Here is a 26193-nt window from a genome sequence, read left to right on the forward strand (position 1 = left end):
AAAATGGAATCAGAAGTTTATTTTGGTACAAAAAATTAAAACCCATGCATAGTTTTTCATAATACATAAACTTCCTGAAGACCCCTCATTTACATGGGTTTCCAAATTGCTCACATCCAAATAAACTTTGCTTCCAATTCCCTTTATCTACAAACGTCTTTTGAGGCACCTGATCTGCAGCAAGCGGTCCCGGGGACAGCATGCCAAGGAAGGCCACGTGGAGAAAGTGTGTGGCAGCGTTTGGTGCCTGCAGAAGACACGAGACTCCTTCCACAGGACCCGTCCACAGGACCTGTGCTTCTGTTATTAATTGCTCCCAACCTAGAAGCGGTCTGGAGTCCCAGTTGCAAAGAACTCAGAGAGTTCTCAGTGCTAACCTTGAACCCGAGTCTGCCCAGGGTGAGGTTAAAGACACAAAGCTAATTCCGGAAGCAGCGCGAGCGGCACTGGGAGAGAGGATGTGAAGATGCTTATCGGGCTCCCAGGGTCACAGGAGCGGGGAGAGCAGGGCTCGTGGCAGGCGGCCATGTTTCTATTCTGGGTCCGTCCAGGGTACTCGCTAGGTGACCTTGGGCCTGTCACATCCCCTTGGCGCAGCTGCCTCTCCATCTGTGACATAAAGGTACTAGTGTCCGTCACCCAGGCCCTCCCGGGGTGGGGAAGATTAATGAGGCAGAGTTTGCAAAGTATGTGGGACTGCAGGCAACGGCAGGCAGAGAGCAGCAGAAGGCAGTGGTCGTCGACCCCGGCACCCGCTTCTCCCTGACCCACATCGTTTCTGCCTTTGACAAAAGCATAAACCTGAGCTGTTGTAAGTGAGGCCTGCAGACTGACCACACCAGCACCAGCCGGGTGCCTATCACAATGGCAGACTCTCAGTCCCCGCCCCAGACGACCCACATCTGACACTCTGGGGGTGGAGCCCAGCATCAGTGGTTTAATAGCTGCCCCCTGCACCCCCACCAGGGCAGGCTGATGCTGGTTAAAGGCCGCAGCAATGGCAAATGGCTACATAGAAATGACCAAGCCAGAGAGGCCCCCGATTTCCAAGGAACTTAGAATCTCCAGGCAGGTGAGGTCATGGGAAACAAATGGAGGAATTCTGGATGGTGGTAAATGCAATCAGGAAGGCAGATCAAAGAAATGAAAGCAGCATCGCACAGTGGTCAATCTGCAGGTCCTCGTTCACCAGCTCTGGGTTCAAATCCCAGCTTCAGCACACGCTCAAGGACTTGGCTTACCCTCCTACTAACTCATTTTTCTCACCTGTGAAATGGGGACAATCCTCTAATAAAGAGGATCTCCTACCCAAGCCTTCACAAGACTCCCTGCAGAGCTTGATGGACACACTGCTGGATGTCACGCGGAAGACCCTGGTTCACCTACAACACAGATGCTGGGCTCCAGCCCCCAAGATGCTGCGTCAGTAGGTCCAGTGGGGCCTGAGCTTCTGCACCTGCAAACAACTCCAAGGTGACACTCGTGCCCGTCATCTGCAGGCCACCTCTGACAGCATTTCTCCAGGGTAAGGCCTCAAAGCACGAACGCACACTCAATGCACCAGGCCGCTCACTCCGACACCAGGGCCTGCTCAGCAGGGCTGGGAAGGGGTCAGAGAAGGCACGGTTCTCTTCCCCAGGTGAGGCCAGTCAGCCAGAGCTTGAGAAGTGGTGTATCAGACGTACAAATAACCAAAGACACTACCTATGCTGGCATCGCTTCACAGAGCTGGCAACAACCTTCATTTCCCAAAGTGCCAGTGATGGCTGACCCGTGGTCAGGGTTTGCGCCATCTTGCTTTGATAAATTAGGAAACGGATGTCACCGTCTCAGACTCCACGGAAAGAAAATGTTGGTTCATGGACTCCAACTGCTTCTCAACCAGAGAGGAAGAATTTCCTCAAAGCCCACCAGAGGGATACAGAAACCACAGAGCAGCTTTTCTTCTAGCTTGGGCCTCCACATCCCTGACACAATATTCACCAACGGCAGGCAACGTTTTACAGAGGCTGTGGGCTCAGCAACCCCACGGAGGTCTGGAGCCGACATCATCAGGGTTACAAAAAACCCCAAACAAATGTTGCGGACTAGCACAGGGACACATAGGGAGTTCTAAATAATGCAAAACGGCCTCTGGAAAGTTTTCTTCTGGAGGATTTATCCACAGTCGCTTTTTCTCCATTGTGTTCCTCCCTCCTCTTCCTTTTTCCTTTGGGGCAGAATTCTTCCCCTTCTCCATGGAGCAATTAGGCAGAACAATGCACCTCTCCTGGGACTTCCTTCCACCAAGTTATAAATAACTTCACTTCAATAACTAACAGCATATGTAACAGCCCCAACAAGGCCATTTGCCATGAACAAGCATGTTCTGTTTCCATGGCAACCCCGAGTCAGAAGCCAAGTGACACGGGATGATGTTCCCACTGTGTCCCCAGCATCTTAAAGCCGACAAAGGCCAGCTCGGGGCAGTCCAGGCTTCGTCCCCATGCTGGCTTAGATGGCTGGAATCCGAGATCCAAGATCCCAAAACAAGAATGCGGAGACTCAACTCTGCTCTGAGCCTGGAGGAGGCCACGTTCAGAGTGAGCCAAGTCTCCCTAATTGTGGACACTTTCACGCCCGGCACAGTGAAAGCCAGAGGCCCGGTAACAACCGCACACTCAGGTGGGTCATTAGCCTGCCCCTCTGTCACACTGCCTGGGGCACTTTCTCTGCTGTCTCAGCTCCGTGTGTGTTTTGTTCCTTCGGAGTTTCAGAAGAGAGGCTTGGAAGGAGGACTAATCAGAGGCAGAGTGAGGGAGGTGCTGTCTGGCTACCAAGCTCCTCGCAAAGGCAGAGCTGCCTTCTGTGAGGCAGGAGCTCGTTAGAGGTGTCTGCCTTGCACAGCGAATGGCAGATCCAAGCGCCTCTGCTGGCGTCCAGTCCTGCCCAGCCTTCTCCCAGTGTGTGAGAACTCCAGCAGTGAGTGTAGAGCAGACTCCAGCACCACCCAAGCAGCAGGCAGCCTATCAAGGGCCCAATCAGCTGCGGCAAAAGTGCGCAGACTCGGCGGAGGGGTAGAGCGGGGAGTTTCACTCCATCCCACTCCGAGCGACAGCAGGATGCTCAAAGCGTCCCCTGCGTCCGTGAGAAATCCTGCCATGATGCCCCATCTCCACTGATCCACGTATCCGGTCTGAAGAATTATGTTAAATGTTCTACTTGGAAAGAAATCCCATATCTACTCCAGTACAGCTCGCTAGCTCTGATTTCTATCGATAATCTCCCACAGTGGCACACATAATGCTACCCAGGATCCCTGAGTAGCCACGGGCTCGGGGCTTTCTGCACAGTACAATGCCCCTGACAATGCTTTGAGGCTGGCACTGTCATTTTTCCAAGCTGCAGATGAGGAAACTGAGTCACAGGGAGGGCACAACACAAGGAGAGCTCGGGTGGGAAGCTGCCAGTCCAGCAGAGCCTCACATGGGAAGTAGCTTCACTCCACCGCTCTCGGCTGTGACCTATCTGCTTTAGGAGCAGCCCTTTCTTTTATTTGCCCTAAAATAACTCTTTAAAGCTTCAGATCGAATGCCTGCTCCTGTCGGCATGCCAGCATCCAGTGAGCATGTCACTTTCTCCCTTGGTGAATTTACAGGCTGATTAATTCCGCCTTGCTCTGTTTAGTGCATGCAGGTTTTACATAGCAACTGTCTCCGCTTTCCCTAAGTGCTTCCTGGTTACGGCGAGTGCCATCTGGGTCAGCAGAAGCAAAATGGATGAAGGCACCTCTTCTCAAATCACACGCCCAGCAGTCTCTCTTCCTGGGCAATGGTGACTCAGGGACTGGCGAAATGAGAGGAGCCACCCCAGAGGGAGACGTCTGCTCCTTCTCCACCATGGCAGGCACGTTCAGGGAAGCTCTGGCCCCCGGCACCGCCGGCGATGTCACTGTGATAAAGCTCAGGCTGAATCGGAAAATCTCTTTCACAGTAGGTTTCTCGTGCACAGTTTAGTCCTTTTCAACAGCGACGCGGGCGCGAGTGATTTAGAGAACCACTACTCTAAAAAGCTAATGGAAAACCCTCCACAGAACATAAATTGCCCAAAAGGAAGGCACAATTCTACTTCTGCAAAAGCAAGCAGGGCCAGGCATCAGGGAAAAACGACCTCTCAAAGAATGCACACAAGGCACAGAGTTCCCTCTGCCTTTTCTCCCTCCATTTGCTGCGTCTCCATACGTTGAAGCTACAATGACACAAAGTGCGGATGCCTTTTCCTGGTGAAAAGAGTTGTAGAAGAGATTGCAGTGGATCACTGCCTTGATCCATCCCTGTGCCCAGGCACCTGGAGATCCTGCTTTGCTTCCAGACTCTTACTCTGGGAATGAGTGCAGAGGGCACTTGGGAACAGTTACTTTGTACTATTTGTTGAAGACTGCAATGTGTTACTGTATATCCTAAACAACAAGCACTTAAACTCCTCTCCAGACCCACGTTCACCCAAGTGACATTCAGTGGTGCCAATGACAGCATCTCTTCTGAGTAACCAACCAGCCGCTGTGGTAAATGAGGACACCCAGAGGGTAATTTGTGGCATGAAGTTGTGTGATGTTAAACACGACACTGTGAAAGTGTCCAATGCTGAGTGTCAACATTTTTAATCGATTAGACCTTCTCTTCCCTTCTCGGCTGGACGTGTGGTGGACCAGGGTGAGCAGGAAGGCAGCAGAGGACAAGATGAAGAATCCACCTGCCCAGGAAGCAGCCCAGCCCTGGCACTCACTGCCTGTGTGAGCCTGGACGCTCCAGGCGGCTGTTCTGAACCACTGCACTGCCTTCCAGACGTGTGTTTTCCTAACACTGACTCTAGAGGGCTCATATGCTTACCAATCCATGTGAGGCATTTGGAGAGTGGCTTGCCCGTGGTGAGTATTCAAACATTAGCTGTTAGTGTCACCATCACCAATATGTATACTTCCCTCAGTGCCAGCCCTACATACCACTTTGGACATCAGGATGAAGGAAGAAACAGAAAGAAGAACGGAAAATCAGGACGGACAGTTCAGTGTTCTCAAGTGTACCCCCAAGGAGGATGGGGACTGGACAGGTGGACTGGTGGAGAGGTGGATGGCGGAGTAGATGAGCACTGAGGCAGGGAAAAACGGTAAGAACCATCAAAGCTCTAGAGTAGTACTTACTCAACAAATACCAGGTACCCACCATGTACTCAATTAAGGGGAGGATAAGATACCATAAAATACATATATCAAGCCCCCTGTGCTACAAAACAGAAATTTTTAACAAGACATTAAAAACCCGGCGACATCTACAAAGAGGAATAAGGGTGTGATGAGAAATGACAGGGTGACTTCACTCAAACATGGAAGGGAACAGACGTCCCCCAGAAGAGAGAGCAAAGGAAGATCTCTGGACCTAAGAACTAACAAGAAGGGGAGAAATGCAATCTTCCAGGGGCAGGAACAAAAGACGAGGCCGAGGAGAGAGAGAGACACTGGCTTGATACCTCGTGGAGCTCAGCAACCGATGGAGACAGAGGCCGAGGGCCCAGCACGGCTGAGCGAGCAGGTCAGCTTTCATTCTCAGCACAGAGGTAGGACAACAGGGTGCCAGCTACCGCCACTGAGTCTCCACTTTCCGAGCGTCACAAGCTCACAGCGAGGAAACAGAGAAAAGGACCAGGTCATTCCATGGTTTGCTCACGAAGGCACTGAGGGGCCCTGGAGCTGAGGGCAGGTGTCGGGCTGTCAAAGGAACAGTAAGCCCTGCCTTGAGCGGTACGTGCAGCACGTGGAGACTCAAGGTCAATACCGTAAGCTAACGCTTTAGACTTCAGAAGCGAAGCTCATCGATTTATGAAGCCATCAGAATATCAGATCCTCCACTGTCTTTGATCCTTCACGTTGGCCCAAGGTTTACCTTTTAGCACCTGCTGACTTTGGAGCCAAAAACATCACAGTGCAAATCTCTCTCTTAACTCCTAATAACTGCACAATCTTCCCCTGTGGAGCTGCTTTTCCACGTGGATCGATCGGGACAGCAGTATGTGGGCTGCAGAGGTCTGTGTCAGGACCTCGGAAACCTGTGAACGTGTGACCTTACGGGGAAACGAGAATTACGCTAACAGATGGAGCCTGGGGTACTGACCAGACCTTGAACTAGGGAGGCTGTTCTGGGTGATCCCTAAGGACCAGCGTATCACAAGGTTCCTTAACGTGAAAGAGGAAGGCAGGAGGACTGAGTGATGTCAAGGGAGGACCCAACCCACTGTTGCTGGCCTTGCGGATAAAGGAAGGGACCAGGAGCCAAAGAGTGCAGGAAGCCTTGAGAAGCTGGGACATCGGGAAATGGGCCCTCCCGGAAGTGTGCAGAGGGCGTCCACCCCGCTGACCCACTGACCCTCTGTTGTCGCTTCCTATGGAACAACACCTCTTAAACTGTAAAATAATAAATTACACTCTTCCAAGCCACTGAGACCTTAGTCATCTGTTACAGGAGCAACAGCAAACCAGTACCCATTACAGTCTTTTAAGAGGATTCCACACGGTGATTTATCAAAGTGGGCGGTGCCTTAGGAGCACCCACAGTGGCTGTTCTTGTCCGTGTCTGTAAATTGCCGAATTTGAAGGTGGCAGTGTTTTCACCTACCTTTCCAGGGCCCTACCTGTTCTTGTATCCGGGCAAACTTCCCCAGAATGGAGCCCTGACCGAGCCCTTAGGTAGCTTTCAACTAAATCAGTAGCTGCTGAGGCTTAGAGACAGACCCAAGAACACTTGTTCTCCAAAGACAAATGCATTGGGAAACTCAGCCCAAAATCTTTACGTTGTTTAGGGTCTGCCACAGATTCCAGTCTAGGATTTCCAGCTTCCAAACCCTAGGAATTTCTAAGAGCCTCAGTTTCTTCACTCTCTTCACACACCCCCAGTTTAGGCGCTGGTCATCCTGACAACTAGTGTTTCTTTCTTTTTTTTTTTTTTCTTGACAGGCAGAGTGGACAGTGAGAGAGAGAGACACAGAGAAAGGTCTTCCTTTGCCGTTGGTTCACCCTCCAATGGCCACCGCGGCCGGCGCACTGCGCTGATCCAATGGCAGGAGCCAGGTGCTTCTCCTGGTCTCCCATGGGGTGCAGGGCCCAAGCACCTGGCCCATCCTCCACTGCACTCCCGGGCCACAGCAGAGAGCTGGCCTGGAAGAGGGGCATCTGGGACAGAATCCGGCGCCCCGACCGGGACTAGAACCCGGTGTGCCGGCGCCGCAGGCGGAGGATTAGCCTAGTGAGCCGCGGCGCCGGCCGACAACTAGTGTTTCTGAAGAGCATCACGGCCCCTAACTCCCCTGGGCCTTTGCCGTGCTGTTCCCTCCCGCTAGCGTGGCGTCTCCCTGATGCTCCTGTTCACCTAGCCACGCCCCGCTCAGTCTTCTAGACTGGATCATCGCAAAGAGCTTCCCCTACTACCCGCCACGGCAGCCATTCAGCTCGTGTCTTCCACCCTTGTCCTCTTTTAGCACAGAAGCCACAGCTCGGGGTCAGCAAGCTCACGTCTCGCCCCAGTCAGTCCTCAGCCGCAGCGTATTTGTAGGGCAATGAGCCCTTTGAGGAGCTGAAGAATGAGACCTCTCCTAGGGGAAATTCCACACACACCGGTTTTGCAGGAAATCCATTTCTTTTACAAAGAACTGCAATGGACTCATGGTTCCCCAAGGGGCTAGAACCTCAGCATGACACCCCCAGCACTGGGATGTCAGGCTCTAATGTGATCCAATTCATCTCTTTGCCTCCAGCACGTAATACACCAACCAGAGTTGCTACTCAGCAAACAGATGTATGTACGCATGGATGGATGGATGGGCGGTGGAAGGGAGGAGAGATGGAAAGACAGACGGATGAAGGGACGGCTGACTGAATAATGGGTCGAAAAACAAATGATTCATCTGTTTATTTACTGTTGGAAAAAATTCATCTAGAAAATTCTTCCTAATAATAGACAAATGAAGATTACTAAGCCACATCGCAGAACACGATTAATCACACCGCTCTGGCTAATCAGCATTTATGTGACACAAAAGCATCTGTGAACAGACAACATGTTCCATACTGTTCGGCAGTTACAGATCCATTCCTCAGGAAAAACACACAGGCCCCATCTGATGCACCCAGGCTGAAAAACGGGGGAAAATAAGTATGCAGAATGTAAATTTTCTGGCAGAATACATCACCGGAATACTTTCTTTGGCCACTGTTACAAATGGTGAGGTTGAGCTGGTGAGACCAGTGTGCCATTTTCTCTAAAACTCACCTTGTAGCAAGTTTATTGCGTGTGGCCCAGGAATTACAAACCTAAACTCGACTGCAACAAAAGTTACACACACACAGTTCTTCCACAGGATTAAATACACACAAAGGGATTAGTGGACTACTCCGCAGCCCTAGGAAGCACCACTTTGTAGTTATTTAAAGTATTCCGTTTCAGAAGGACATTTAATAGCACCAAGTCCTTGAGCTACCCTCAGTGAAGACAAAGCAGGCGACGGTGACTCCAGATTTTCAAATCATGTGTGCACACACAGAGAAAGGAGGTTAGGAAACGCTGGGGAGGTTACTTACTGGTGACAGATTCTGAATTTCAACATCTCCGTATTTACACATAAATACAACACAGACTCTGCATCTGTATGCAAATTTTGCTACTAAATCAGAAGTTCTTGGTGAATGAGAAGCTCACATGTGCAGGGTGTTTGCACGCACAAACGTGGATAGGCAACTCACGTGGAATTACTGCGTAGGGAAAAGCCTTTGTATCGTAAGTAAATTTCCCCAAAAACATGACACTTTTCACCTGGCGACAACTCCAAAGTGAGACACCTATGCAAAGTCATCCCACCCTATTAACCCAACTTGCCACCTCGTGACAAACCTGCTCACAGAAATTGGATTCCCGTCCCTTTGCTTCTCTTCCTCCTGGGGGGGCCTGGGTGCCCACCCATCTCTTCTCCACCCCGCCACAGGAGGGCTCCTCTTGCATAATGTGCTGCTGCCCCTGTGTTCCCGGCTGCCAGCACTGCCCTGAGCCTTCCCGGCTGCCCTAACTGTTCTTTCTATAGACATCAGACAGCCTTGAGTGACGAGCTCCTCTCCAGAGTGAAGGATGACACACTGTCTTTCTGCTGTGCCCCATTCAGCCTCCTGGCACGTAGGGAAAAGGACCACACTTAGGCGTGACTCAGGTTAGCTGAGTGAGTACCAGCTCCATCCCTCGCTTGTGCAAGGTGACAGAATGGATGCCCATCTTTAGGTCGACCCCAAAAGAGTGTTCTTCAAAACCTCATCTTTTTAAAAAAGATTTTTATTTATTTGAAAGGCAGATACAGGGAGGGAGGGAATACAGGAAAGGGATAGGGATAGGGATAGGGATAGGGATAGGGATAGGGATGAGGTAGGGGTAGGGGGAGAGGGAGGGGCAGGGGCAGGGGCAGGGGTAGGGGTAGGGAGGGAGAGAGAGAGAGAGAGAGAGAGAGAGAGAAATCTTCCATCTGCTGGTTCACTCCCCAAATGGCTGTGATGGCCAAGGCTGGGCCAGGCAGAAGCTGAAAGCCAAGAGCTTCATCCAAATCTCCCACGTGGGTGCAGGAGCCGAAGCACTTGGGCCATCCTCCACTGCTTTCCTAGGAACATCAGCAGGGAGTTGGATCAGAAGTGGAGCAGCCGGGACTTGAATGGGTGTCCATATGGGAATACCAGCATCACCTTAACCCACTGTGTCACAGCACCAACCCCAAAACTCCATCTTTTATTGGGAAACACTCGCCACAGATAATCTTCCTAGGTTGAGTTCAAATAGAATGAAAATGAATCCCCACACCTGAACCCCAAAGAAGGGCACCCGGCCAAGTCAGCAGCATGGCCTGGGTTCTGTTTTACATCCCCTACTAACGATTATCCACTCCTTCTTGTCTTCTGCCTCAGAAGAAACCCAAACGAACAGGCGGTCCTGGATGAGCTGCAAAGCTCTTCTCACAGGTCCTACAGGACAGCATAAGCTTGGGCAGGGCACGGCCATGCAAACCTCCTCAACATAGAATGCGTGGGCTGTGCGGACAGCAGGCAGCCCAGGAAACCTGCACTCCACACGTGCGCCACGCTTCACGGTCCTCACCCAACAACTCTGTTTTGAGATTCAGATCCAAATGTTTCTACCTTATTCGGTGAGAACCAGCACTCCTATCTCACAAGGATGGGATGGGATTCAGAGTGAGGGAATGTCTTGCTAGAAGCCACTTTGGGGAAGAAGAGATTTAAGTGCTACGGGGTCCAACACCCCTTTGCGCACAGGTGTGCTCAGGATTTGACCTATGCTGCCAGCCTTCATGTCGTCAGATGCGATGAGACAGCAATGTCCAAAAACCCAGGCCAAGGTTTCTCAGACGCTTACAAAACAAACAGGCAGCTGTGCCCCGAGAGTTCCCCGTGCCGAAGGTTCCAAGGGAACACGGATGGTGCTATGGTTTGTAGATGGTCTGTCTGTGTCCCCTCAGAGGCTGACGTGTTACCCAGGGGTATCGTCACCCAGGGAGGCAGTGGGACCTTTGGGAGGTGAGCCTCAGTGGGCTGTTCTTATGTCACTGGGGTCACCAAGCCCAGCCCCTCTCCTCTGCCCTATGTCCTGTTTGAGACCTGACCACTTGCTCCTCCATAGCTCCCACCACCAGGTGGCGCCAACACCCCCCCACACTCGCCCTAAGTAACTTGTCTCATTCCATCAGAGTGATGCAGGCAGTGGCCACAAGCCCAAGCAGGGAGAAATCCAGCTCTTATCCAGGCTCCTCCCGACGCATGCGAGCGAGCGAGCGAGGCCAGCCGACGAGGGCGCGGAGGACTCTGGCGAGGGGAACGGCAGCCACTTCTGCAAATGAGCTCTGATGACTCCTGAGTGCCCCTCTTCTCCTAAGACAGGCAGCAGTCACTGAGATATGATCTCAGAGGATCGTTCCCTGGCCATTAGCCACTTCACGTCAAATAAACAGCTCAAGGTCACAACGAATTAGTCACTGGAGCCTTCGGACTCCCGACTGGTACCTCTGCAGGGAGTCTGTCCCGAGGCCATGCAGGAAGACAGACTGGGCTTCTCCACGCAGAGGCGGGTTCTCTGCAGCAACCCAGAACGTCTGGCTCAGCTCCTCACCCAGGGGTCCAGACAGACACTCAGGGAGACAGAGACCACGCAGATTCCGCCACTGTGCCGATCATTTCTGTCCTTATCAACTGCCAAGCCATAAAGAGAGGTCCTTGATCTTTGGAAGCCGGGAGACTTAGGGAATGATGATAACTGTGAAGGGTCACGGATCATGGGGAATTCTGGCCACTGTGTGAAGTCTGACAGATCCTCGGAACACCCCATATCTTCAAATGGAAAAAAATACAAGACTCAGAAGATTAAGTGGCTCAAGGTAAAAAAAAAAAAAAAAAAATCACTGAGTGGCAAAGCCAGAACATTTGAACCACTGCAGTCTACTGAACTTCCTCCCTCACCGTCGGAAATTCAACATCGTTTGTCAACAGTGAATTCAAAAGCAGACCCTGGGGAGGTGGCCCCCTGACCCGTGCACCCAGCAGGTCCACAGGTCACCACGGAGCCAACTCTTCACCTCACAGACCGATGCTGGCCACTGGGGCTGGAGAGGAGGGCGAGGAGAGATGGAACGGGGTTTCTTGGAATTCAGGGATTTAGTCCAAAGAGAAGAAGAAATCAAGAACCTACTCCCAGGTCAAAGGCTCAATGCTATGCTTTCTAGAAGCTGCAGTTTTAAACGTGAGTGAACCCGCGTCCCGATACACTTCTGTTGCTACCACTAACAAAGCATGTTCCAGGTCTTCATGTATGATGAGCTTCCGTGTCTGTCCCACAGCTGAAGAATTCCTGCAACAGCATTCGACCACAGTGGCGGGGTGAATGCCGTCCGCCAGTACATTGGGGACGTCCTGCAGAGAGGACGACAGGTCCCGCATCTGTGCCCAGCACCTGTTACGGGATTTGTGCCACTGGGTTCAAGTGCATGACCTTGAGCTCCACTGTGGAGGACCCAGCATGTGGGACAGCCAACAAGGCAGCCATTCCCAGGCATTTTCTCTCCTGGCTCAGATCCAGCTCCCTCCGAGGGACCACCCTGTGTGTGCCTAGAGAATTCAGCCTCTTCCTAGGTAATCATTCGGATGGATCCAGGCATGGCTGAGCGTCCACCCCTCACCAGTGACTGACCCGGCCAGTGAGACCCAGAGGTCTCACTGAGAAGTCCTGGGAAGCTTCTCCCTTAGACGTGAACGTAAGAGAGGTGGTTCTGCTGACTTTGACTGTAGCTCTGATGTCGTGGTGTCTGGAGCTACAGCAGCTGTCTTGTACTACGAGGGAACAAATCTAAGGAACTACTCCCTGACAGGGAGCTGAAAAGACACAATGGGACAGGGATTCCTCATGATCTGACTGCATCATAAAATCAAACAACTGCCAAGTCATTCACCTTTGAGAGTCATAGGTGAGGAAACATCTCCTGCGGGACAGAAGTCTCTGTTAGTGGATTTTCTATCACGTGCAACCCAAAGCAAAAAACAAAAACAACAAAACCAAAGTCCCAGGCAAACATTACCCTTCACCTCAACCTTCTCAGTGTTCTGGAGCTTCCACTTGATTTGTAAGATGGGGATGATTACTGAACAATTATAGAAAACTTTTAGGCCGGCGCCGTGGCTCACTAGGCTAGTCCTCCGCCTTGCGGTGCCGGCACACCGGGTTCTACTTCCAGTTGGGGTGCCAGATTCTGTCCTGGTTGCCCCATTTCCAGGCCAGCTCTCTGCTGTGGCCAGGGAGTGCAGTGGAGGATGGCCCAGGTGCTTGGGCCCTACACCCCATGGGAGACCAGGAGAAGTACCTGGCTCCTGCCATCGGATCAGTACGGTGCGCTGGCCGCGGTGGCCATTGGAGGGTGAACCAACGGCAAAGGAAGACCTTTCTCTCTGTCTCTCTCTCTCACTGTCCACTCTGCCTGTCAAAAAAAAAAAAAAAGCTTTTAGAACTGAAAAGATAACCAACAGTGCTGAAAGATGCAGCGGCCCTCCTGAGGGGGCCCCGCACGGGACAAGCAGAGTCATTTCTTCCACACTGCTCATGGCCACCTCCGAGTCAGTTACACCCTCGCCCCCACCACGTAAATGCAGAGAGGGAGGCCCCTGGGCTTACAGAACATGTTGGAGCTGTCGAGCTGCACAGAGCTGTGGCCAGGGTTTCTCGCTGCTGTTCTGACCCCGGAGATCAGCGCATTCACACTCGCTCCCACCTGGCCACACTCCCCTTCCCAGCAACGGCCAGCAATACAGTGGAACTCACAGGGGACTTGCTAAACTGAACTTGACCCCAGGGCCCCAGCACAAGAACTGGATCCAAAAGCTACAGAGTGCCTGTGCAGGCAGCAGGGCCTGGTGCCACCACCGCGGGTACAGGAAGCTCTTGGTTATGGTTATTCTAAGAATCACCTCTGGAGGAAAAACCAGCAGTTCCCATTGTAGAGCAACAGGGGGCAGCAGAGAGCAGCAAACTACGTGATCCCCGAAATGCTGAAAAGGAGAAGGGAGAAACAAAACAAAAAAGCCCTTCTTTAGCCCCAAGCATCACGACATAAAAGCACCCCAGGTCAGACCCCCAGACACGATGGGGAGACAGACTCACGCGCCCAGTGTTTCGGTAGCGAGGACAAGGACCAGAGACCTCAACTTGTGCAGTTTTGCTGACAGCTGTAGCGTCTGGGGACTCAGCCCAGCACGGGCCGAAGGATGCTGTCCACCCAGGAATGGCCCTGGATGAGCAGAAAGGGACAGGAGCCGTAGCCTGAGCAGCCTCACCTTGTTCAACTGCACTCTGCCTCAGGTTTAAATCCATCCTGGGAACAGCCCTCCTCTGCCTGCTCCGGTGGCTCTGAACGATGCCCTTTGAGAGATCCATGGTCTATTTTTAAATACCCAGGGCAAAGGGACACCACGCTCTACATTCAGTTGACATGCGGCTCCCTGGCCCAGTCAACCGCACTTGGCCCTAGAAAGCAAACAGAACCAGCTCCTGGGGGCTCGGGGGGTGGCAGGTGCAGGGATGTGGTCCTGGGAGCCTCCTTGTGGAGGCCACGCCTTCAACAACACCATCACACGGTTGTCCGTGAACAGCCCCGTGATAGAAAGGAAAACAAGCCCACATCAGGGGCAGGGAGCTGCGGAACCAGCGGCTGCCAGAATCCATCTAGACCGCTGGGTAACCACTCCCGGAAGAATCCGCCATTCCTTTCTAGAACTCCTCTTGCTTTCCCTGTTGAATGAATTCCCCATTTGGGGTGGAACTCGCCTCTGACACCCGTGTCCCCGTTTTTACACACACCCCTCCCCTGGGCCGTTCTGGTTCACAGAATCTGTGCGTGCGTCCTCTAGAGCGCTTGTCTCCTCGTTCGCTATGCATTCACCGTTGCCTTCTTTGATCCACGCTTGGCTCCGTCTAGACGTGAACTGCCCTGATGATCGCCCCTGTTCTGCTGGTGAGAGCTCGCAGGCTGACACGTGGTAGGGGCGCAGACCGCATGGTGGCGGCCGGTATGTGGACGATTCCTGCACTGGCTCTCCCAAGTCAAGGGCTGGGCCCTGCAGGTGAGCGACACCCCGGTTCTCTGACTCACGGGAGGCATTCTGAAAGAGTGGTGCTAACACTTTGTCCCCGCTAGCTAACCCACACGAGGTCCCATCCACCCGCTGTGTGGGAGGATGGAGGGGGAGAGGATGAATCAGAACCAGGCAAAGGTTGAAAAGGAAACCCTGGCACCTCCCGTGCCTCGTGCCTCCCCGCTCCAGGCGAGCGGCAAGATGTAAGTCTCCCCGCGCCACCCCCTCCCCAGACTCCTGTATGCATCAGAGTTTGCCTTCCTCTCCACCTCTCGCCGTTGGCGTTGCCAGATGGACACTCCTTTCCCGGAGTCAGGAGCACTGCTAAGCGGTTGTAAACCCCCCTTAGGAATCCACGAGAGGATCTTGAAGGGGTACAGGAAGTTCATTCTCCACGGGCCAGGCAGGCACTCGGGATTTTAGAGCAGGAGAAGGATTTTTCCTAAAATCATTAAATATTCACGCAAGTGTAAATAACGAAGCTAGGTGTGGGAGGAGGAATTAATCCCGATCTGGGGTGGCCGGGGCGGGGAGGGGGAGCATCCTGCCGGGGGCGGTGTGGAGACGGCCCGATGGCCACGGAAGCACACCGCTTCCAGCAGGCAGACTCACCTGAAGCCCTGGAAAAGCCAGAAAGGTCGGAGACGAGGGCAAGGACGATGAAGCTAAGCACACCCAGCCCAGGTAGTGACGCCACCGCCACCCGGGCTACTGTTCGCCAAGTCCTTACTAACTGGGCTGCCTGTCTGCAGGACCCTGCCAGCAGCCCTCTACAGTGCCCCTCCAGGGGGACATCAGAGACCATCAGAGAGCGGGCGGCTTGCCCAAGGGCACACTGCTCGGGAGAAAGTGGCAGATCTCACACGCCAACCCAGGCGGTCTGGCTGCTGTCTCGCTCCTAAGCAGGACAACTCGCCACTGGAAACTGGATGTAATGACAGGGCTGGCAACAAAGTCCGCCCTGTGCTTCGGCAGGACAGCCGCGTATGAAGTGTTTCCTCACACTTCCTATCACAACGTCACCGTAGCGGCTTCACCTGAAACGGCAGGAAGCCCAGAGTCTAGAAAGCTGTGGGGGACCGAGGCCGCCCATGTGACACCAGTGGTGTCCCCCTCCCATTCAGATCTTCTTACCTCCGCTCTAAGTTCTTTCCACCTTCCTGTGACAACACTCATTTTTTTTGGGGGGGGGGGGACAGGCAGAGTGGACAGTGAGAGAGAGACAGAGAGAAAGGTCTTCCTTTGCCGTTGGTTCACCCTCCAATGGCTGCCGCAGCCACCACACCGCACTGATCCGATGGCAGGAGCCAGGTGCTTCTCCTGGTCTCCCATGGGGTGCAGGGCCCAAGCACTTGGGCCATCCTCCACTGCACTCCCTGGCCACAGCAGAGAGCTGGCCTGGAAGAGGGGCAACCGGGACAGAATCCGGCGCCCCAACCGGGACTAGAACCCGGTGTGCTGGTGCCGCTAGGCGGAGGATTAGCCTAGTGAGCCGCGGCGCCAGCAACAACACTCATTTTTTATGACATCGTATGGAGGCCCGAGAGCCACGCTGCCAACATCAACTTCTTGGAACACGACTGACGTGAGTCACACCCATCATCTCAGCTCACACAAGCTCTCACAAGGCATCGTTGGTGCAAGAGCTTAGGAAAGCGGCCGGCATTGTGGCGTGGTGGGTCAAGCTGCAGCCTACAACGCCAGCTTATTACACGGGTGCCAGTTAGAGTGCAGGCTGCTCCACGCCCAATCCAGCTCCCTTCTAATGAACCTGGGAAAGCAGCGGAGGGTGGCCCTAGTGCTTCAGCCCCTGCCACACACACTTGGGAGACCTGGAGGAAGCTCCTAGCTCCTGGCTTTGTCCTGGCCCAGCCCCAGCCATTGTGGTCATTTGGGGAGTGAACCAGTGAATGGACTCTCTCTCCCTCTCTCCCTCTCTCCCTCTCTCTGTAGTTCTGCCTTTCAAATAAATGAAATAAACCCTTAGGAAAAAAGCCTGGGAGAATACTGGGTGGGTACTTGTTCACTGACCCACGGCCATGTAGTAAAAATGTATATCTAACAAAAAGAGATCAGTTTGAGAGCAAGTTCCACAAGAAACCACCACCCTCAAGAAGGAGGGCACAGGGCACCCCCCCATCACCAGGCCAGTCTCGTTTATCTATACACCATAAGTACATGAGATAGGAGAGTAGGGGCACTGGTGGAGAGGCTGTGGGAAGAGCCCCGACAAGGCTCAGGGTACCCCTCCATCACCAGGCCAGCCTCGTTTATCTATACACCACATAAGTACATGAGATAGGAGAGTAGGGGCACTGGTGGGGAGGCTGTAGGAAGACCCCGACAAGGCTCAGGGCACCCCTCCATCACCAGGCCAGTCTCGTTTATTTATACACCATAAGTACATGAGATAGGAGAGTAGGGGCACTGGTGGGGAGGCTGTGGGAAGAGCCCCGACAAGGCTCAGGGCACCCCCCATCACCAGGCCAGCCTCGTTTATTTATACACCATAAGTACATGAGATAGGAGAGTAGGGGCACTGGTGGGGAGGCTGTGGGAAGAGCCCCAACAAGGCTCAGGGCACCCCTCCATCACCAGGCCAGTCTCGTTTATCTATACACCATAAGTACATGAGATAGGTGAGTGGGGGCACTGGTGGGGAGGCTGTGGGAAGAGCCCGACAAGGCTCAGGGCACCACTCCATCACCAGGTCAGCCTCGTTTATTTATACACCATAAGTACATGAGATAGGAGAGTAGGGGCACTGGTGGGGAGGCTGTGGGAAGAGCCCCGACAAGGCTCAAGACTTCTGGCACATTCTGGGGCATAAGCCCCCTGGCAGCCGGCAGTCAGCACACAGGGAGAGGCCCACAGCGGCCACTCAACAAACACAGCGAGAGCGAGAGATCTTACAGTGACACGTGAGAGGGTGCAAACAGCAACGTCCCAGAACCCACTCATCGACCAAACCCACTCCCTGACAGTCTTCCACAGCATCTCTCTTGCCAAGTAATCGTTTCCCCAAAATCAGCAGCTCATCAAAGCAGCATGGCTATGGACACACATGTTAGGGCCCTGCACCTCTCTGGCTGCCACCTCAGGCTGCATCAGGCCACGCCCACAGGTCGCCAAGACTCCCTGGGCGTACACAACTTCAGCTTCCTACCACTGATGTTGAAAAAGCCACTAGCCAGCACCACGGTTCAATAGGCTAATCCTCTGCCTGCAGCGCCGGCACACCGGGTTCTAGTCCTGGTCGGGGTGCCGGATTCTGTCCCAGTTGCTCCTCTTCGAGTCCAGCTCTCTGCTGTGGCCCGGGAGTGCAGTGGAGGATGGCCCAAGTGCTTGGGCCCTGCACCCACATGGGAGACCAGGAGAAGCACCTGGCTCCTGCCTTCGGATCAGCACGGTGCACCGGCCGCAGCGGCCATTGGGAGGTAAACCAACAGAAGGAAGACCTTTCTCTCTGTCTCTCTCTCTCTCTCACTGTCCACTCTGCCTGTCAGAAAGGAAGGAAGGAAGGAAGGAAGGAAGGAAGGAAGGAAGGAAGGAAGGAAGGAAGGAAGGAAGGAAGGAAGGAAGATAGGAAGGAAGGAAGGAAGGAAGGAAGGAAGGAAGGAAGGAAGGAGGAAAAAAGAAGGAAAAAAGAAGGAAAAAAGAAGGAAAGAAGGAAGGAAGGAAGGAAGGAAGGAAGGAAGGAAAGAAAGAAAGAAAGAAAGAAAGAAAGAAAGAAAGAAAGAAAGAAAGAGCGAGCCACTGGTCTGAGTTTGTATCCTGTCTCTCCCAACAAGCACAGCATCTTCTAACTCCCCTCCAAACAGAGCAGTCCTGGCCTGCTCAGGCTGCGACACCAAAACACCTTGACCGGGACATTTACAAACAACAGAGATTTGCTGTCTATAGCCGTGGATGATAGGAGGGCCACGATGAAGGCGCCATGGTCTGGGGAGCGGCTGTGCCTCACCGGGCAGCCAAGAGCAAGCAGGCTTCCCCAGGTCCCTCTGAGAGGAGTCAGATCCCACTCGCAAGGGCAAAGCCACAGGGACAGCAGAAGGTGCGTGGGCACTGGAATTTACATTGTTGGCCTCCCTGTTAAGAGCCCAGCCATCCCTGCCTGGCTCCTGATTCCAGCCTCCCATACAAGCAAACCCTGAAAAGGCTGGTAACGGCTCAAGTAACCGGGTTCCTGCCACCCACAAGAGAGACCTGGATGCAGCTCCCAGCTCCGGGCTCCAGCTTGGCCCACTCTGCCCGTTGTAGGCAACCGAGGAGTGAAGCAGCACACTGGCTGCCTGCCTGCTTCCCATCCTGACAATTTTAAAAGAATTCTAAAATCGATGCTTTTTTTGTAATATGCATTTTCCATAAATTCTGTAAAGATCCCTGGCATATAACGATTTCAAAAATATTTGCCTTGAAATAATCTTCTAATTCCACTTCTCACAAATTAAAAATAAAAATTCTTTTTCTGAGAGACAGAAAGAGAGAGAGAGAGAGAGAGAGAGAGAGAGACACTCATCTGCTGGTTCACTCCCCAAATGCCCTCAATGACCAGATCTGAGCCAAGCCGAACCAGGTGACAGGAACTCAACCCAGGTCTCCCATGGGGGGCGGCCAGAGCTCAAGTATTTGAGCCGTCACTCCTGCCTCCCAGGTCTGTATCAGCAGGAAGCTGGACTCCGGAGCTGGGTCAGGATTCACTCCTGGGCACCCAAATGTGGGACGTGGGCATGTTAGCCACGAGGCCACATGCCTGCCCCTCCTTGATCTTTCCGGAGCACACTCACACTCTGCATGTTGGCCCCAGTGCCGACATAAGAATTCGGGGGGCCCACACGCTGAGACCCCAGCAGCAGTCCTAAACATCACTCATCATAAGTGGCACTGCTGCGGGAGAACAGAGGAAGTGAACAGTCAGACTAACAGTGAGGACAACAGCAATGGTGCCACCAGATGCTCCCGCCTGTTGAGGGAAGCGCAGCCCTTCTGGGCTGGACTTCCTTTCTCAGAGGCCAGTTCTCCACGAGGAGGCAACACTCCGGTTCTGATTTGAAGAGGCACAGATCTGCTTGTCCCAGCTGTGTCCTTCCAGGCTCACACGGGGAGTACTGACCACACTGGCTTTTCAAAAATGTGATTTGCTTTTTTAACGCTGAAGCGATAAACACTACCCATGCAAGCTGCTACCTGGCCAAGGAGCCACATCGAACACGACGCTGTGGGTCCCCCATCTCTGAAACGCCAGCAGGGAACCGCGGAGGGCTCCCCAGGCGCCGGCTCACAAGATGCTAGCCTCCAGTATCAAAGGCATTTAGAGCAGTCACACCCACTTTGCATTTCCTACTAGAGGACAGCACAGAGAATGGCCGAGGCACAGAGACAAACTCAAGTCCCCCAGAGCTTCATCTGCACTCTCAGGCACACACCATCTCCACTGCCAGTCTCGAAGGAGGGCAGTCCCCAGGGTGCTGGCACCGTTACCCACCCTACCCCAACCTCACACCTGCAGCAGGGGCTTCCTGGCACTCAGAGCACCCCCCCCGCCCCCGGTTTGGCCCAGTGCCTTTGTTCTCCAAGAGCCCTTGAAACTGACCAATGAGCCAATCCAATCCCTTCCCTCTTCACATTGGACTCTGAATCTTTCCATCAGTATCCTCACATGTATTATAAGAATTTTAAAGATTCCCCACATTGCAAGTCTGAAAACGGAGGATATAAGCCTGTTGTCTCCCGCTGTGACATGGGAATAACCACCAAGGGTGCCCATCATGCTGGGTGGGCTGTCTGAGGACTGAGAGACACAGTGTGTGATCGATTCACACAGCGCCCAGCAACTCTCAGACAGAACCAACAGTGGTGGGAGCCAAGACAAAGGGGAAGCTCCCTCCAGAACAAGGGTCTGACCATGTTAAGAACAGAACACTCCCAAGCGAAGGGACTTGGTTGAAATCACAAAGACTTGATTTAGGGGCAGGCATTGCCCACAACAATGAAGTCACCACGCGGGACCCCTGCAGCACCCGTAGGAGTGCCTGACTCGAGCCCCAGCTCCTCTGCTTCTGATCCAGCTTCCTGCTAGTAACACACACCCTGGGAAGTAGCAGGTGACGGCTGAAGTACTCAGGAACCTGCCACCTATGGTCCGGGGGAGGGCCCTCACGGAGTTCCATGTTCCTGGCTTCGGTCTGGCCAGGTCCTGGCATTTGTGCCAGCATTTGGTGAGTCAACAATTGGATGGAAGGTATCTCTGTGTACATGTGTGTGTCTTTCAAGATGACAAATGTTTTTTATTTTTATTTTTTTTAAATTTTTGAGATAACAAATTTACATTATCAAAAGGCTTAATGCTCCACTAAATAACAAGTTCAACAAGTAAAAAGACTGTAGATCAGCAGGAATACAGGCAGGGGCCATAGAAAGTAATCAAAGGTCAATTCACTCATATACAGTAAGTGATAAAATGACACCCCAAGTGCTGCCTTATATGTGTGAGCTAAAATTATTAAAAATAAAATACTAAAGGGGCCGGCACTGTGGCTCACTTGGTTAATCCTCCCCCCTGTGGTGCTGGCATCCCATATGGGCACCGGGTTCTAGTCCCAGTTGCTCCTCTCCCAGTCCAGCTCTCTGCTGTGGCCCAGGAGGGCAGTAGAGGATGGCCCAAGTGCTTGGCCCCTGCACCCACATGGGAGACCAGGAAGAAGCACCTGGCTCCTGGCTTCAGATCGGCACAGGCACCGGCTGTAGCGGCCATTTGGGGGGTGAACCAATGGAAGGAAGACCTTTCTCTCTGTCTCTCTCTCTCACTGTCTATAACTCTACCTGTCAAATAAAAAATAAATAAATAAAATAAAATGAAATACTAAAAAGAAAGAAATACCTGAGTGTAACAGTACTGCTGTAAATATAGTTTTGCCAAACTTAGTTCTATGTGTTTTTCAAATAAACTGCTCAGGATGACATACCATAATGTCTCAAGGATCTGTGATTATTTTAAAATAAAAACCCTGAGTGTGTATTTGTGTGTGTGCATGCAGATGCACAGAATGAGAATTACACCTCCACCCTGTGGTACAAACTGTGTTATGATGTACTTTCCACACCTCATAAATAGCAAAGTACATCCTATTACTTGGAGGCAACATTCTGTCTTCTAAAGCAGCCGATTACGCGGATGGTGCACACGTCATAGAACCTATGAGGACACAGGTGCTCGTCTGTGTTGTCCTCTGCTGAGCCTCCTTGTTCTGGACAGCAGCTGGCACACACAGGGCACTCGGGCGACGTTTGTCAAAGATGAGTGAGTGAGTGGGGCTTCTCCTGCCGACTTGCCCCTTCTCACAAAGCTGGATGGAGACACGGTGCCCGCACTTCCCTAAGATGAAGCCAGCAGGTGCGTCTGTGCTGCCCGCGCTGTGTTCTCGGGTCAGACTCAACCCTTTCGCCGGCTTCACCTCCAGGCTGATTATCCAAGGGCCTTTGTGCCAGTGAGATCATGTCCTCGAATCTCACTCTCTGAGTCTGGCTAATGGCAATGCTGAGTGCAGGAAAATCCCAGTGATTGCCTGCCCAGCTTCTCTTTCACCTTCTTGGGGAACAGGGTGCCCTGTGTCTGGGGCGTTAGGTTGGTTCCCATACTGAAGTGTAATGTCCAACGTAGCATGGAAGGACTCGAGCCCACCAACAGGAAACACACATTGTGGACTAAGCAGCGGAATCCACTGTTTCATCTTCTTCCATCTTTTAGTGCACACTTGAGCAGGGAAGGGTGCCAGTGAGGAGCCCCCAGGGCTTTTCAGCTCCCAGAGGACGGTGCTGTGCTGCACAGAACTAGCGCCTTGGGAGGTGGTGGTCACTCCTGCCACGCCCCAGGGCCACGGCCAATCCCACACACGGGAGTGGGTTCTGCCTGCTCACCAGTGTCCATCTTCCTTAAACACGCACTCCCAGAGTGGATCACCCTAGGCCTGGGGTTCAGACCACACCCACAGTTAAGGGATATGCTACCAACATGTAGCCAACCTGCCTTAGGTGTTCGGGTTTGTTACTAGGTCTGAGCGCTGAGAAAACTGGCACAGAACTACACCAGGGCAGCTTGTGACTTAGGGTGATCAGTCAGTAAGATGGGACTAGGAAGCCTCCTTAAATTCGCCAACCTTTCATATAACAGTATCTTTTAAAAAATAAATAAATAAAGATTTGGCCAGCACCACGGCTCACTAGGCTAATCCTCCACCTGTGGTGCCGGCACCCAGGGTTCTAGTCCTGGTTGGGGCACCAGTTCTGTCCTGGTTGCTCCTCTTCCAGTCCAGCTCTCTGCTGTGGCCCGGGAAGGCAGTGAGGATGGCCCAAGTGCTTGGGCCCTGCACCCACATGGGAGACCAGGAGGAGGCACCTGGCTCCTGCCTTCGGATCAGCGCAGTACACTGGCCGTAGAGGCCATTTGGGGAGTGAACCAACGGAAAGAAGACCTTTCTCTCTGTCTCTCACTGTCTAACTCTGCCTGTCAAAAAAAAAAAAAAAAGGATTTATTTATTTGTTGTTTGAAGGGCAGAGAGAGAAGAGAGAGGAGCGATCTTCCACCTGCTGGAAGATCCCACATGGCTGCAATGGCTGGGCTTGGCCAGGCTGAAGCCAGAACAGAACTCCAGGGATCTCCCGTGCGGGTGGCAGGGAACAAGTGCTGGGGCCATCATACGCTGCCTCCACGAATGCACTGCCAGGAAGCTGCACCAGCAGCGGTGTGACCGGCGTTGAAACTGGCGCTCCAAGACGGGACGTCTTTCAAGAGGCAGCTTACTCCACGTCAGAACCTCTGATCTGCACAGCTTTATTCCAGTAAAACAGATACACAAAAATGCACACGTATGTAATGTATACGATTTGGTGGGAGTGGGGACGTATGTGTATGTCTGCGAAACCATCACCAAGGTGACACATAACTGTTGCACCTCTCTGTACATTCTTCCACTTTCCCGGGGTACCAGGGGAGGTAGTGGCTAAGATCATTTCACAGGAGACTGACCTCTGAGAATTTTAAGTGCTTAACACAGACCATGCATCAGGGAAATGCGAGGCAGAACCACCATGAGAGTCCGTCTCACACCAGTCAGGACTGCTATTATCCACATAAAAAAGGCAGCAAGCTCTGGTGTTATGTGGAAAAACCAAGTGGAAATGTGTAGCGGTGCAGCCACTGGGGAGAAAGGAATGAAGGTTTCCTACAAACACCAGACGCAGAAGGACCCTGTGATCCAGGGAGCCCTCTGCTGGGGACCTACTGAGAAGAACTGAAACCACACCCTTGAAGACACACCTGGACGCCCGTGTTCTGTGCATTGGTAATCACAACGGCCAAGACAGAGAAGTCATCTCAGTGTCTGTTGTCAGATAGATAAAGAGAACATGTCTGTGCATGCAATGAATAGGTTATTATTTAGCCTTCAGAAAAAAGTAAATCCTGTCATTTGCAACAAAACAGATGAACGTAGAAGGCGTGCTATTAAGTGGAGTTGGCCAGCCGTCTAAGGAGAAGTACTCCACCATTACACCTCTGTAACAGGTTCACAAAAGGAATAAAAGAAGGGTGCAAGGGGAGATGGGAGCTCTTGTTCAACTGACACAAAGTCGGAGCTGGGCAAGATGATCGCCAGCTACAGGGCTATGCTGCAGCACAGTGCCCACAGTCAAGGCCTCTGCCTGATGGGCTTAAAAATTGGTTACAGATTTATACCGGCTTCTCAGTCTAGACGACACAGCAGTTATTTTAGTTGCCTTTTCAATAGAGGAATTGCTTTCATTTAAGTTAAAGATATTTCCTTTCTGAAAGATTTATTTGGAAGGCAGAGTTACAGAGAGAAGGAGATACAGATGTTCCACCCACTGGCTTACTCCCCAAATGGCCACAATGACCAGGGGTGGGCCAGACTAAAGCCAGAAGCCAGGAACTCCATCCAGGTCTTTCATGAGGGTGTCGGGGACCCAAGCACTTGGCCCATCTTCTGCTGCAGCTCCAGGCAGATTAGCAAGGAGCTGGCTTGGAAGTGGCACAGCCAGGGCTCGAACCAGCCTCATACAATGCTAGCCTTGCAGGCAGCAGTTGTAACCCACTGTGCCACAACGCCAGCCTCCATGAAAGCTATTTCATAAAACTTCCTTCCTGCCCCTCGTCTGTCAAGGTTAATTTTTTTTTTTTTTTTGACAGGCAGAGTGGATAGTGAGAGAGAGACAGAGAGAAAGGTCTTCCTTTTGCCGTTGGTTCACCCTCCAATGGCCGCCACGGCTGGTGCAACGCGCTGATCCGAAGCCAGGAGCCAGGTGCTTCTCCTGGTCTCCCATGGGGTGCAGGACCCAAGCACTTGGGCCATCCTCTACTGTCTTCCCGGGCCAGAACAGAGAGCTGGTCTGGAAGAGGGGCAACCAGGACAGAATCCAGTGCCCCGACCGGGACTAGAACCCGGTGTGCCGGCGCCGCAAGGCGGAGGATTAGCCTAGTGACCCACAGCGCCGGCCACGTTTTCTTTCAGTACACACAACTAGAGATCCCTTCCAGTTTACTGACTGGGGCACAGAAAATGCTGGGCCATTCAAATGAAGTAGTTAGATGAAGACCTGCCAAATAATTCACCCTGATATTGTGCTGTATTTTGAGCATTAGATGAAAAATGTTCAATTATACACTGACTGTCGGATGAGCCTCTGTAAAGAAGTTAGGGAGCTTTACATTGTGTGTGTGTGTGCCCACGCACACGTGTGCATGTACACGTGTTTCTCTACATACGTGTCTGTAGGTATGCTACTTTACTACCCAGGAGTAAACTCCTCAGGAGGACTCAGGTGCCAAAATGCATTCACCTGAATTACAATGCCTAGCAAAAGGTCAGAACTGTGTTGTACAATTTATGACCCAAAATTTCCATGAATTTGCCTCTCCCAAGCCAGCTGCCTCTTGGGGTTGATTTGTTCTGTTCTGTCTTGATTTATCTGGACAGAGTTAATCTAAAAAGGAGGGTGACTTCTGGTCAGACTTTATGATAATGGGATATTGAGTATGTCTTAGGAGCCTTCACATTTTTGGCTCCACTTATCCTCATAAATGCCCAAGTTTGATGAAATACACAGAGCTATATTTGCAGGTATTGTGAAGCACACGAAATAACACAGGCATCGACTAGATTTCTTTCTTTAAGTTCTCAATGTGAAACACAACCTTAACTTCTAACCCCCAGCCAAATCTTATTTGAAATTTTCTGATTCCTCTGGGTACCCTGGGGGAACCAGAAATAGAGAATTTCTTACAATCTCTCCAGTGCAGGTTTGTCTCTGCAAAGTTTAGTTAGGCAGAGGTAATATTATATTCCTTGGCAAATCACATTTTCCTGAACAAACAGGAAACTTTTCTAGAACAGTCTGAAAGGACTGGAAAACAAACGCCTGCAATGAGTGGGAATTATCCAGCCGGGGGTCCTCGCACTTAGCGAGGGTCAGGACGGCAGCCTCAGCATCAC

At 52.3% G+C, this 26193-nt stretch overlaps 1 protein-coding gene and 1 long non-coding RNA gene across 21 annotated transcripts in view; both read right to left on the reverse strand.

Annotated features, from left to right (window-relative positions):
* Positions 1-26193, reverse strand: part of RBFOX1 (RNA binding fox-1 homolog 1) — a 2206955-nt gene that overhangs the window by 1530699 nt on the left and 650063 nt on the right. The gene's annotated exons all lie outside the window — the stretch shown is intronic.
* LOC138846926 (uncharacterized) overlaps positions 1-26193 on the reverse strand; it is a 52114-nt gene continuing 25921 nt past the window's right edge. The window contains exon 2 of the long non-coding RNA XR_011384444.1: positions 1-26193. This exon is cut by the window's right edge and continues 18004 nt beyond it. This is a non-coding gene — a long non-coding RNA (uncharacterized lncRNA).

Source organism: Oryctolagus cuniculus, chromosome 19, assembly GCF_964237555.1.
Source record: "Oryctolagus cuniculus chromosome 19, mOryCun1.1, whole genome shotgun sequence".
Classification (NCBI taxonomy): Eukaryota; Metazoa; Chordata; class Mammalia; order Lagomorpha; family Leporidae; genus Oryctolagus; species Oryctolagus cuniculus.